Genomic DNA, 6,000 nt, shown 5'->3' on the forward strand with positions numbered 1-6,000 from the left:
GTCATACTGGATACCCACAGCTCTTGCTTGTTATCACAAAACCATTGCAAAGTAATGGGCCACACTTCAGTATGTACAAACCCTGAAATAAACACTGAAAACCACAGTGCACCTAATCCACATGTGTACCCAAAGCAAAGCAGTTTGTTTTGAGTGTGTTTAAGTGCTTTTTACCAGGGGTGTCATGAGAGGGGAGCTGTGCCCCATTTTTTTTTAATTTTTTTTTATTGATGAACCAAATCTAGGCACTTTCTCCACTCCATAATCATAGACAGACAGTAGGTGCTCTCCACCACTTCCAAAAATAGCAATAGCGCTTATTTTTACCGTGGCCCCATTCACTTTCCATTAGTTTTGTGGATAACTAAGGAGGGGCTGGCTGGGTATCCAGTATAAAAGCACAGCATGGGTTGCGCTGAGAAAGGACTCTGAAAAGGAAATAAGGCTAAGGGTCGAAAATTCTGAACCTACCCTTTAAGAGCCCCTCAGTTTTCACATACATTTTATGAAGCGTTCAGTCTTCACAACCAGTCACAACCAGTCATTCCATTACAGAAATACAATTCAGCAACAATAGTTTACACTTTCCAAAATAGTTATTGATTAAAACAAATCAATCCAAATAATTTAAACTAAATTACATTGTATTAACAAACGTTTAGCTAAATCAAATAAATTGCTCTCCTCAATTGTTGGTTTTAGGTGCTTAGCCAGGCATCTTATTTGAGGCCTTCAAATCCCCAAAATGACTTGCCTCCACCCCACTCCCCATAGGAAATGTAAAGGGGGGGGGGGGACCAAAGGGCATAGCCTATACTTCAGGGTGTACTGTACATTATTCATAGTATCATCATTATTTATTTTAAGCTCAGTCAACTATAATACACTTACATACACAAAAGTGATATTTACTGAATCATCAAACAACTGAAAACAACCAGAACATTTAAAGTCCATAATAGAAACTAAGCATCACCATTATTTGATATAAACATATTCAATTATAAACATACATTTCTAATTTGAACAAAATATATATATTCATTGTATGTATATGTTTTCCTAAATCCTCAGAGTCAAATGGTTGGACTAACGAGGATGTGATGTAAAGCTTATTGGTTTCACCTGAAACTGACTTTGAGTTGAATTTAACTGTTCCAAGTGTCAGATGAATTCCATCCACTCCAATCATGTTTACAACCTTTGAATGGGAGAACTGATATAGCCTACTCTGCCAATCAGTGCAGGTTACTGTCACCCACACCAGGTAGTGGCAAGGGAATAACCCCCTCCAATGTACAGTTTCTTCCCCTTCGGATGTATATTTTTTTATGATATCTTTTTCTTACACAGTACTGTATATTTGTATGTCTTGTGTGTCATAAATGTCTTGATGAATTGAAAATGGAGGACCCATATGTAAACAAGACGAAAGTATTTTTCTGGTCTGCATCCTCTTAGCAGTTGTTTGTATTGAGCCGTACTGTATTGTACCCATTCTGCAATCTGTTAATAAGGTTTCAATCAATCAATTCTTAAAGTACTAATTTACAGATGAATAAACCATAAGGCATATTGTTGTCATCCATTAAGGTGATTTTGAAAACAAATTAATAATAATGTGACTTTAATTTTCTGTTAAATTGATCATTTGGATCATGGATTTCTACTAATGTACATGCAGTTACCTTTCCCAAACTGATAAATCTCCAGCGCCATCTATTGACTATTGTGATTCTTGTGGACTTGACTGTGAACGCATGTGAAAACCTTTGAGAAAATACTTCTTAGGCTATACCACCACCTAGTGGATACAAACAGACGTACACATCCTGACTGTTGATTATGTGACATGCCACTGAATATACACAGGAAAACATAATAATAATAATAATAATAATAATAATAATAATAATAATAATAATAATAATAATAATAATAATAATAATAATAATAATAATAATAATAATAATAATAATAATAATAATAATAATAATAATAATAATAATAATAATAATAATAATAATAATAATAATAATAATAATAATAATAATAAACTTTGTATAGCAAACTTTGTATAGCGCCTTTCATACAAGGATTGCTTTACAGCATAAAATACAGTAAAATATACATACAATTTGCATAAAATAAACAGAATAAAAGCAATGCAGCATATAATATAAGCATAATAAGATATTAAATAAGGGCTGAGAGTGCTAAATCTACCTGCTGAATTAAACATATAAGCAAGTTCATTGTGCCAAAGGCTGGAAACTACAACCCAGTTTTTCAAAATAAATGAAAATGTTATTTCGGGGCATAGCTGACATTCTATTATCATACTGCATTTCTATTTATTATGGAACATTTGTAAACATTTTCTTCTTTACAATGGGAAAACATATATAGTCAGAAATTCACTTCCATCACTTCACGAGTGACATTCATTATGTGCTCATTCATATTGTGTACATAGTAGTTGTTAAGTTAATGGGAGCGTTCAGATTCAGATGAGGAGCGATGCAGATTCCTTTAGCAGTAATGGCCTATAAAAAGTTAACCCTTTCACTACCACACTACAGACAGTTAACCCTTTCACTACCACACTACAGACGGTTAACCCTTTCACTACCAGACTACATACAGTTAACCCTTTCACTACCACACTACAGACGGTTAACCCTTTCACTACCAGACTACATACAGTTAACCCTTTCACTACCATGCTATAGAAGGTTCTATATTGTACTAGCTTCCGCTCAGCGTCATCTGCACATATCTCACTTCGTGCATATGCACTGAATAAAAACTCACAATGTACCTTTACATACCAACATTCGTCTGGCCACAACCCTATCCGCTACCCTCATAAGCAGGTGTGTGGCCCCACACTCGCCTCCTTCTTCACTTTCACCAGAGAATGCCTGTATACCAATCACTTGACAAGGGTATTAAGCTGAAGAAAGTTGAGTTATGTGTTTAAATTTTTTCTTGCTTTTTTCTTTCTCTCATACTTTTACAAAGAAAAAAGCTAAGTCATAATGTTTACCTCGGAGGGTCGCGCTAGCAACATTACCCTTCACCAGCGGTTCTTCATTTCCTCCTCTGCCGTACGTCTTGGAGCGGGGTTGACGCCACTGTTGTGGACGGCATCCGCGCCCGGTAGGCGTCCGGTGGGTAGTTTGCCTCTCCAAGGAGCTGGTGCACCAGCGCCGTCTCCTGTGAGATGGCCTGGTTCCTGCTCTGGTTCCTTTGCCGCCGGAGAGTCGTCCGCTGTTGGGCGGCCGGCTCCTCTGGTGGCGGAGGATTTGAGACGCAAGCTTTTTGCGTCTGCTCGCTCCCGTCGTAAGATGGTGGCTTGTAGACGCAAACGGCCTGGTTTTGGGGAGTTGCTGGAGCCGGATGAGGATGCGTCTGCTTCTCCGTGGCCGATGGAAACTGAGGACTACATGGTAGAGGCAGATGGGTTCTTGTTTGACGCCCCGGTGGAGACATGTCCGCCTCCCGTCCAGGTTACACTGGCAGGGGGTGATAGGTCTCCTTGGGGTCCCTCGTACGCTGATGTTGGGTTAGAACCTCCGACTCAGCGGCGGGATACCCTGCTATCAGCCACATCGGAATGTGGCTCTGCGATGTCCAGTAGTCTGCCGCATGTGAGGGACGCAAGCTCGGTGGGGGAAAGTATGCAGGGGGAACTGCGTGCTTTGTTCCCCGAGCTCATGGCGGCGGCGGCAGTCACAAACGGCGTGCCGCTGCCGCAGCCACTGCCTGTTCCTGTCCCTGATGATCTCATAGGTCATTTATGGCAACGTCGTCCTGTGAGAGAGACGGGCGTTGTCTGCCCATTTTTCCCCTCGATGGAGGCCTACGTCCGTCAGGGACAGGTGGTCTCCCACATCACGGGCCTCACCCCCGCCTACGTGCGAGTCACGAGGGTGGTGGGTTTGGTAGAAGGTATGAAGGAGGGGGTGCCTCGGCTTGATAGGCCGATGGCAGCTCTCCTTTGTCCTGAGGTGGTGTGGGAGCCTTTACGGAAGCCAGTTCCCCACGGGAAATCGGCGAGGCGGTTGGCTTACTGGAGTGACCAGTCATTCATCTCCGCGACTCAATCTCTGGCTGCCACGTCTAACATCGCGCAGCTGGCGAGATTCATGTCCGGGATAATGACGGGCGGTACGGAGCTGACCGAAGTGCAACGTGATCAGCTCGCCCAGGCGGCAGGAGCCATCCTGCATCTGATCCAGCTGGTCAAGGTTCCGCCGCCGAAGCCGCCGCTGCTACCACCGCCACTGCTGGCCCTTCAGCGAAGAAGGCCAGGAGGAGAGAGGGCGCCTCGGCCACTGCAGCCGGCCCATCCACGCTCGGAGGTGACGGTAGGGATCGTCGAGACCAGCCTCCAGTCCTTTACCGTCCCTCCGGGGCTCCCCGGGGTGGCAAACCCCGAGCGGCTCGTGGCAGGCGTCGCTAGTGACTTTTTCCCTCTATTGGTTCCCCCTGTTCCCTTCCCGGCCCAACATATGATTTTTGTCTAAATAAAAGGTCCCTCCTAGGAGGGACTGTATTTTGTTACAAACTGTGTGTTTATTCACTACATATGATGGGGATACGATGTGTGAACCTTCGCTAGTGTGGGTTTGATAGGAGGGCTAGACTTATAGTCTTGTTGGTCGCTACATTTCATGTTATAGAGCTTAAGCAAGGCCTGCAGCTTACACTCGGTTGAAAAAGATTTTTTCTGCCTCGACCTGAAGATTAGGTTCTTCACATACAGGTAGAGGTTAGTTGTGTGCTCTGTTGCTTAAACAGTGATATTGAGCCGCAATACTGTTGTGTTGGTCTGCAGTAATGCTTGTGTGTGTAAAGGTACCGCAGTCTTTCAGGCCGCTCTCTCTCTCTATCAAATCTTCTGTGTCTTGCAACATAAACACGGGTGTCGGGTTCGCACATATAAAACTTTGGCCTTGTTATAAACCCTGTTCACAGACTTGTTTGTGGCTAGCGTGCATTGAGTTAGCTTTGCGCTGTTCATTAGCATACTGGCTACTTAAGGTATCATATGGCTATTTGTTGTTGTCGTATTCGAGGGTTGGGCTTGCGAGGGGGTACCGGATAAACCCCTCCTTCCCTCTTCTTATTGGTCAGGTTTTTTTTTACCCTCTTTTTCATTCTGTCCGGCCAAGCTGTTAGGCAGTTTGGCAGGGGGGGGGGGGTCCCTGACTCCGCACCTATCACGGGCAGTTGAGTCATGGGATTCCCCCCGTCATAGAATACGTCACTGGGCACGTTTCTATTGGACGACGGCTTCCGTGAGTTTTTTCAGACCCATGTGTGGTTCTGTTATTGTCAAGTTGTCGGGGCAGAGCGTAGGAACTTGGTGTTCTGCTACGCTCGATATATGTGTAACTTGAGTCTGTTGGTCACATGGCTCAATGTTACCGTGACTTTTCAATTCATGGCTCACGTGGGAAGTTTCTCTGAGGATTCCCGTCTCCTCCCTGTGGTGAGGTTGGCGGGATGTAAAAATGAGAAAAAAAATTCCCTCAGCCGCGTCACGTGGGATTCATGTCAGTCTGTGTTTTTCTTTCTTTTTTAATAAAAAAGAGGAAAGAACATGAAGCACGACGGCTCCTTGTCGTTCTTCCAGGCGACTTGGAGGAACAATGTCTGGTGTCTTGTTGGACTATCCATTGATGTGTTTGAGTCTCGACGCGTAAATAGTGCTGGCCTGGGGTGTTTCTGATAAGAATCACGCATGAGGCTGGTATGCCTTGGTTGCTCGTTATTAAAACGGCGTTTTTATAGGGCAACTGGGATGGAGGTTTTCTCTTCCGAGCGCCTGTTACTAGGTCTCGACAAATTCTCGTTCATATCTGGGGGATGTTAACGGAATAGATCAAAACATAGGTAGAGGGGTCTCACGCCCTTGGGGTGGGCCACTGAGCGTGGTACGAATGGGACCGTCTGGGTGGCGCCCTCTTTAATGTTTTAGATCGACACGCG

The sequence above is a fragment of the Notolepis coatsorum genome (assembly GCF_963971535.1).
Source record: "Notolepis coatsorum genome assembly, chromosome: 17".
Classification (NCBI taxonomy): Eukaryota; Metazoa; Chordata; class Actinopteri; order Aulopiformes; family Paralepididae; genus Notolepis; species Notolepis coatsorum.